Below are 8,972 nucleotides of genomic sequence, written 5' to 3'. Positions count from 1 at the left end.
CATAGATTCCAACATAAAAACATACAAAGTGACACACCAACCCAGACAAGCAGGCAAAGAGAGTAAGAAACACATACAAATACATAGATTCAGACATACAAGCCGACAAGACCCAGACCAACAGGCAAAGAGAGTGAGAAACACTGTGTTTTCAGTCATTTTTTTGTCTTTCACTCTCTTTGCCTGTGTGTCTGGGCAGGTTTTTGTTTATCCCAATGCCTATATTTGTCGGTTTGTATGTCAGAATCTATGTGTTTGTATGCATTTTTTGTATATCTCACTCGCTTTGTCTATGTGTCTGGGATGGTGTTTGCTTGTCAGAGTGCCTGTCTCTGTCGCTTTTTATGTCTGAATCTATATATTTGTATATATAATATGTCTCTCTCTTTCTGTTTGCCTGTGTGTCTGGGTGGGTGTTTGCTTATCCCAATGATTGTCTTGCTCGGTTTTTATGTCTGAATCTATGTGTTTGTATACATTTTTTGTCTCTCACTCTCTTTTCCTGTGTATCTGGACGGGTGTTTGCTTGTTCCATTGCCTGTCATTGTTGGTTTGTATGTCTAAATCTATGTATTTATATGTGTTTCTCACTCTGTTTGCCTGTTTGTCTGGGTTGGTTTATCATTTTGTATGTGTTTGTATGTCGGAATCTATGTATTTGTATGTATTTTTGTCTCTCCCACTCTTTTTGCCTATGTGTCTAAGCTAGTGTTTGCATGTCACAGTGCCTGTCTCTGTCTGTTTGTATGTCTGAATCTATGCATCTGTATGTGTCTCTCACTCTTTTGCTTGTGTGTCTGGGCTTGTGTTCGCTTATCCCATTGCCCGTCTTTCTCAGTTTTTATGTCTGAATCTTTGTATTTGTATGTATTTTTCACTCTCTTTGTCTGTTTGTCTGGGTTGGTGTGTCAATTTGTATGTATGTCGGAATCTGTGTATTTGTATGTGTTTTTGTCTCCCCAACTCTCTTTGCCTATGTGTCAGGGCTGGTGTTTGCGTGTCACAGTGCCTGTCTCTTTAGGTTTTTATGTCTAAATCTATATATTTTTTGTGTTTTTGTCTCTCTCGCTCTCTTTGCCTGTTCGTCTGGGTGGGTGTTCTGAATCTATATGTTTGTATGCATTTTTTGTCTCTCACTCTCTTTGCCTGTGTGTCTAGGTGGGTGTTTTGTGAATATGTGTATTTGCATGTGTTTCAAAATCTCTATGCCTGTTTGTCTGGGTCGCTGTGTCAGTTTGTAAGTTTGAATGTCCGAATCTATATATTTGTATGTGTTTTTTTTCTCTCTCTCTCACTCTCTTTGCCTATGTATCTGGGCTGATGTTTGCACGTCATAGTGCCTGCCTCTGTCAGTTTGTATGTCTAAATCTTTATATTTGTATGTGTTTTTCGTCTCTCTCACTCTCTTTTCCTGTGTGTCTTGGCAGGTGTTTACTTATCCCAATGCCTGTCTTTTTCGGTTTTTATGTCTTAATCTATGTAATTGTATGTGTTTCTCACTCTCTTTGTCTGTTTTTCTGGGTTTGTGTGTCAGTTTGTATGTTTGTATGTTGGAGCCTATGTATTTGTATTTGTTTTTGTTTCTCTCACTCTCTTTGCATATGTGTCTGGGCTGGTGTTTGCATGTCACAGTGCCTAGTGTCTGTGTGTGTGTCTGTGTTTGTGTGTCAGATTGTGTATGTATGTGCGTGTGTGTGTCTCTGTGTGTATTTGTGTGTGTGTTTGTGTCTGTGTGTGTATGTATTACTTGTGTGTGTGTGTCTGTGCATGTGCGTCTGTGTGTCTGCGTGTGTGTGTGAAGAATTATTTTAAATATTACTTACATGTATGTATTCTAAAGATGCTTCTGATACATTAATAAAATAAATCATAAGAACGACTACTTGTAACAAAAATAAATACATTAAAATATATATGAAGAATAATCTTATATATTACTTAACTGTGTCTATAATAAAGATGCTTCAGATACCAGAATAAAAGGAAATTAAAAACAGCTCTACTTGTGACAAAAATAAATGAATAAATTAAAATATATAAGAAGAATTATCTTAAATATTACAGACATGTATCTATTCTAAAGATGCTTCAGGTACCTGAATAAAATAAATTAAAAAAACGACTACTTATAACAAAAATAAATACATTAAAATATACATGAATGATTATCTTAAATATTGCTTAACGGTATCTATTCTAAAGATGCTTCAGATAACAGAATAAAAGGAAATTAAAACAGCTCTACGTGTAACAAAAAATAAATAAATTAAAATACGTGCGAATAATTATCTTAAATATTACTTACATGTATCTATTCTACAGATGCTTCAGATACCTTAATAAAATAAATTTTAAAAAACGACTACATGTTACAAAAATAAATACATTAAAATATACATGAAGAATTATCTTAAATATTACTTAGCTGTATCTATTCTAAAGATGCTTCAGAGACCAGAATAAAAGGAAATTAAAAACATCTATACTTGTAACAAAAATGAAATTAAAATATATGCGAAGAATCATCTTAAATATTACTTTCATGTATCTATTCTAAAGATGCTTCAGATACCTTAATAAAATAAATTTAAAAAAGACTAATAGTAACAAAAATAAATACAATAAAATAAACCTGAAGAACTATCTTAAATATTACTTAACTGTATCTATTCTAAAGATACTAAAGATACCAGAATTAAAGGAAATTAAAAACAGCTCTACTTGTAACAAAAATAAATAAATTAAAATATATGCGAAGAATAATTTTAAATATTACTCACATGTATCTATTCCAAAGATGCTTCAGATACCTTAATAAAATAAATTCAAAAAGCCGACTACTTGTAACAAAAATAAATACATTAAAATTATCTTAAATATTGCTGAACTGTAATTATTCCAAAGATGCTTTAGATACCAGAATAGAAGGAAATTAAAAACAGCTCTACTTGTAACAAAAATAAATAAATTAAAATATATGCGAGGAATTATCTTAAATATTACTTAAATGTACATATTCTAAAGATGCTTCAGATACCTTAATAAAATTAATTTTTAAAAAATGACTTGTAAAAAAAATAAATAAATTAAAATATATGCAAACAATTATCTTAAATATTACTTACATGTATCTATTCTAAAGATGCTTCAGATGCCTAAATAAAATAAATTTTAAAAAAACGACTATTTGTAAAAAAAATAAATACAGTAAAATATACATGAAGAATTACCTTAAACATTAATTAACTGTATTTATTCTAAAGATGCTTCAGGTACCTGAATAAATGGAAATTAAAGACAGCTCTACTTGTAAAAAAAATAAAATTAATTAAAATATATGCCAAGAATTATCTTAAATATTACTTACATTTATCTATTCTAAAGATACTTCGGATACCTTAATGAAATAAACTAAAAAAACGACTACTTTTAACAAAAATAAATACATTAAAATATACATGAAGAACTATCTTAAATATTATTTAACTTTATCTATTCTAAAGATGCTTCAGATACCATAAAAAAGCCTAACATGCTGCCTCAGACCTCTGAGCTGTATTCTCTAAAATATATATTTCCTCGCGAAAGATATCTCATCAATATATGATTCACCTATAAGAAACTTCCTTAAAAACTCTCCGAAACTATATCCTAGCGGAGGAAAATAGTACCCTTATTTTTATTATTATTAAACAGTTTCAATCAAATAAACGAAAATATTCAAAAAAAGAAGTCATCTGGTTACCCAAAATTTATATTAGGAGAAAAATATGGCCTTTTAGGCGTTATTTATAAGCCCAAACTCATCAATTCACTAAATCCAGTTATTAAATTTGTCCAAACTTCTCTTCATCTCTCTCAATCTCTCTTAACATTTCTCAATCTCTCTTAGTCTCTCTCAATCCCTTCTCAATCTGTTTCGCCCAAATAATCCCCTAAAATGCTTCAATCTGTTTCTTCCCAAATAATCCCCTAAAATGTCTCAATCTGTTTCGCCCAAATAATCTCCTAAACGTTTCAATCTGTTTTTCTCAATTAATTCCCTAAAATGTCTCAATCTGTTTCGCCCAAATACTCCCCTAAAATGTTAAGTGATTTATGATTGTTCCTTTATGTATCGATAACTATGCACTGATACTCTCAAATTCCCATGAAACTATTCCTGCGTTAAATATATTCAAACTCTCTCAATGTCTCTTAATCTTATTGTATCTCGTTTGAATTTCTGAAAATTATCTAAGATGTCCTAGTTACAGCATTAAGGTGTCGAAATAATAATTCCAGAATTTCTCTCTCACACTAAAGTAGAGATACCTTTTAATTTTTTAATTCCCCTCATAATACATTAGAATTACCCGTGAGATTTTCATCATTGTCGATTATGCAAATCTAGGCATAAATTCCTGGAAGTACAGGTCTGACGTCACTCCCGTCAGTATTTATTAGGCTTAGAAACATCCCTGATTGACTTAGAAATGGGTGTTGTCTTGTACGCCCTGAAATAGTACCCCTCCCTCTACTCAAAGAATTTTCATTAAAAATTATACCATCAGATTCAGCGTATCAGAGAACCTTAATGTAGAGGTTTGAAGCTCCTTTCGGCAAAAATGTGTAATTTTTTTTCTCCAGAAGAAAGATCACGGATTCGTGTATTTTTTTTCTTTTCCCCTGGAGTGATCGGATCAAATCAATGGTTCTATAGCACCGGGAGATGACTCATTTGAACGGAAATGAAAGGTTCTAGCGCCTTTCAATCAAAAAGATTGGACGACAACTAGCCCCCCTTCCATGTCTCTTTTCCCAAAAATTCTTTGATCAAAATTTTAAGATAACTATTTTGTTCAACATAATTGAAAGGTCCCAAAACAATGCCCTTGGAAATAACATGACCCCCCTCAGCCCCTGGGGAAAGGTCTTTAAGTTATAAAATTTGTCCGTTGTTTTCGTATAGTAATCGAGAAGTATAGAGACATTTTTCGGGTGAGGGGGGATTTTGTGCTTGAGGATAATTTTCCGTGGGGAAGGAAATTCCAGGGGTGAACTTTCCAGGGGGAATTGGAAACTGGGGGATTTGACAGAATTTCTATTTGAAATACTTTTTAGTTGTCTTACTTTCTACTTGCCAACTCCATTTTGTATGTTGAGGTGTTCGGGGGAAATTCTCCGGAGGAAATTTTCAGCGTGTTTTGATTTCCGGGAAAAAAAAGCATGGAAGGGGGGATTTCCGTAGTGATAAGAAAAAGGATTAGAGCTTAAAGTCTTTTTTCAAATGAGAGTAGGCTAAGGATAATTTTTCAGGTGAATAGTCTGCAAGAAATTATACGGAGGGGGAACTTCCAGTGAGGGTGGAATTGTCCAGATGGAATTGTCTGGAAGGAAGGTACGGGGGGAGGGGGGAATTTTCATGGGAGGAACTTTTCATGGAGGAGTATCCCGTGAGGTGAGGAAATTTTACATAGAGGGTGAGCCAGATTTACCGCAATGAAAAACGATCAGAAATTAAATAAAAAAAAGCTTTTTTCAACTGAAAGAATGAGCAACGTTAAAAATCAAAACGAACAGAAATTATTCCGTATATGAAGGTATTACCCCCTCCTCATTACCTTGCATAGTACGCTAAGCTTTGACTGTTTGCCCCAATTTTTTAAGAACGACTCCTAAAACACAAGGGCCGTTTAATTAGAATAGGAAGCTGTTTTAAAGTATTTAAATCCTTAGCGTGAAGAGGGATATAATGAGGAGGGGCATCCCCTTCATATACAGAACAGTTTCTGTTCGTTTTGAGTTTTAATCTTGCTCCTTACTTTCAGTAGAAACAACTTTTTTTTTATTTAATTAAACTCAGAGATTGAGCAACGACACGTTTACAAGATTTCTCCCGTAGAGTATCTCTTGGCTATCGCCACTTCTGTCTCCGACGTGGGGTGTTGGGAGGTGTAGGAATTGTAAGGGGATCTGGGATGAGAGGGAAACTAACAGGAGAAATACTTATTCCTGGAAATGACGAGTTTGTGTATAAAATCCAAAGACCCTTTTAGGTCTTTTTGAAGGTTCAGAAAGAAAGAAAAAAGAAGTCACGTAGGAAGAAGTATTGATGATTTAACGAAGAATTGGAAATTCAACTGATTTTATACGGAAGAATTTGATGGCTATATACTCCCAGAACTCAAACCATATCCACAATCAATGGCGTTTTCCTCAGTTATGTCCTCGGTCAGATTTTCAAAATTTACAGTTTCATCTTAAGTTTAGTATTGGACAAGGACTAAGGATTCAGGCTAGTCAAAATAGTTTAGTTAATTAGAAGGCAACGCAAACGCAGTTGGCTAGCGCAGTTGGTCTTCTTCCAGAAGGGATCTAGGGAAATTAGCCATCCGTGCCTCTCTAGGGTCACTTTTTGCCGTCCTAGCTAAGTGGCTAGTACACTAGACTTGAAATCTTTTGTCCCTGAGGACATGGGTTCGAGTCCTGGTGTCGCTTAATATTTGGTTTGGAACGGGGGTCAGTGACGTGACTCTGTAAGCTCCACCAGAGTCAACCCAGCTGAAAATGGGTACCTGGATACATCTGGGGAAGATAAACAGGAAGGGTGTGTGAAATCACAGGATGGCTGGTCCCCAATCCCTATAATAGTTCCTGACTGAACGGCCATGAAATGGAGATCAGCACTGCCGGATGGAACTGTAAAATCCAATGCCGATTTTATGTTATGTATGCAATTCATATGCCGTGATGAAAATGCTGGACAAATAAAGGGTGTTAAATAAAAAGAAAGGCTTAAAATTAAATGCGCTGCATCCTCCTACTGAACTAATGCAATAGCGGTCCCAGTCGAGGATGTTTTGGTGCATTTTGAAAGTGTTTACTATAGTTTAAAAAAAGGGTTTGTTTATTTGGCTTTGAACGCTCGATGCACTCTAAGCCATTTCTGTCCTGCTGTCTTTAAAGTTAAGCAGCATGGACCTGGTGTAAGATGAATGAAGTCTCGTTAAAGGAGTTCAGCGATGACCCTTTGAAATAATCCTTCATGTCATATTGTTTAAACTGATGTAATAGGGGGTCTTAAAATTCACAGTGCCATGATGCCTGGCAAGATTGTCGCTTCTTCACCAAATTTGGTGGAAATAAGAGCTAGTGTCCTAGTCCTGTCTTTTAGGGATCAGGACCTGCCGTGACCTGGTTGGGACAGGAAAGGCTTGATGCTTATTTAAATGTCATAAGAACACTTAGTAGGAGGTAAAGTAGAATCTGAATTGTGAGCTAAACTTTGTCGGAAGCATTGATCTTAACCAGACTTGGTCTGAACGGGAGTAATAATAATTTGTACTTATTGTGCTGGTTAAGAGTCTGTATCCAATCTGATTTATGTGTGGAGAGAGATGCCTAGTTTACCTTTTCGCCAGTCATTTTAATAAGTATTTTTGCCTAGAAGTGGTTAATCCACTAACAAAAACTAGCACCGCTTTTTAGGCTTCTTGTAATCAGGAACCGTACCAATACATTGTTTTGGAATGTCCCATTCCGGAATTCCCCTTTTCTTATCTATACTTATGTAAATTTTTTATATACTAGCAATCACTGACTGAAGCAATCACGCAATTACAAACAAGGTCAAACTAGATTTGAAGGATACCTGAATAGAAATATCTTGTGAATTATAGTTAGGATACCAGAATACAGTGTTATCAATCCTGAAAAACTTAGAGGAGGGCAGAGTGTACTTTTCAAACTGTAGAGAGGGGGCAAAGTTGTCCTTTCTATTATTTTCCAATGAACATTCCAAACAATAGGCATTATTCAGTGAAAATACCTCAAAAATGTATTTTTAAAATCTGAAAGGGGGTCAAAAATCTATGGGGACGTTCCCTAACCCGACCCAGCTTACCCGTCCCCGGCCCCAATTGACAGTACTGCCAGGAAATTCTTTAGAGTTAGACAAAATTTTTTTTTCAATTAAAACTTTTTATTTATTTTAATATCGTTTCAATTGTAAATGAAAAGAAAGTGCGATCTAGAAATTATTTACATTGATATTTGCAATTCTTTACATTTTGAAGAGCGGGTTTTTGCTTTGTAATTGACAAAAGTAAATGAAACGCAATTGGTACGACACATCTTAGGAATAAAATATTGAAGGAGTGACATAAAAGACTAGTGGCAAATCCGATACTTAAAATAAAAGTACCAGGCACCACGAAGTTAGGAATAAAAAAATCTAGCCCAGGAACCTCTCGGACAATATGCATGTAAAAAAACGCAATGTATACTCTTTTATAATGAGAAGCGGAAAACTACCCCTTCTCCGAGGAACAATTTGAAATAAAATTACCCCCCCCCCCCCTCTCTTATCCCAAAAAAACTGACCGTGAACGTTTCAACTCGATCCCCAAGCCATGAGGCAAAACAGTCATACCTTTCTAAAACTTTTTCTCCCAGCCAGACTTCCCGAAACTATTACTTTGGAAATCCTCCTTTGCGAAGAAAAAGGATCCCTGCATCCCCTTTAATTGAATTCTTTTTGCATCTGCACGCACTCAACAGTCCAATATCGATTTTCCCAAAAATCGGATCTTTCACCCAAATAAAAACGTATTCTTAAAGAAAATACTAGCACCGGGCTTAAAACTGCTAGTCCAAGATTATGGTGACCGGTTTTTACCCCCCCCCCCCCCAGCATCTACCCCCCTACCCCGTGGAAAATCACCCCGTGAAAATACCCCCCCCCCCTACGCAAAATACCCCCCTGGAAAATTGGGCTTTCCAAATTTGAGAATTTTATTTGAGTTTTGTTTTTTATCTTCCGTAGGGGGAAGAAATTTTGGCACTTGTGTATTATACGCCACTCACTCAAGTTCACGCTGTGTGACACTCGAGAACAAACCGATTTCTTCGTTAATTTCTTCGTTACTTTAGAAACAAATTTGAGCTACATTTTTGCACATTAGGGGGAGGGTGTAAAGCATAGTGGGTCT

Source organism: Artemia sp. Qi Xiang Cuo, chromosome 13, assembly GCF_049724085.1.
Source record: "Artemia sp. Qi Xiang Cuo chromosome 13, ASM4972408v1, whole genome shotgun sequence".
Taxonomy (NCBI): Eukaryota; Metazoa; Arthropoda; class Branchiopoda; order Anostraca; family Artemiidae; genus Artemia; species Artemia sp. Qi Xiang Cuo.
Note: the sequence above shows the minus strand (reverse complement) of the source record.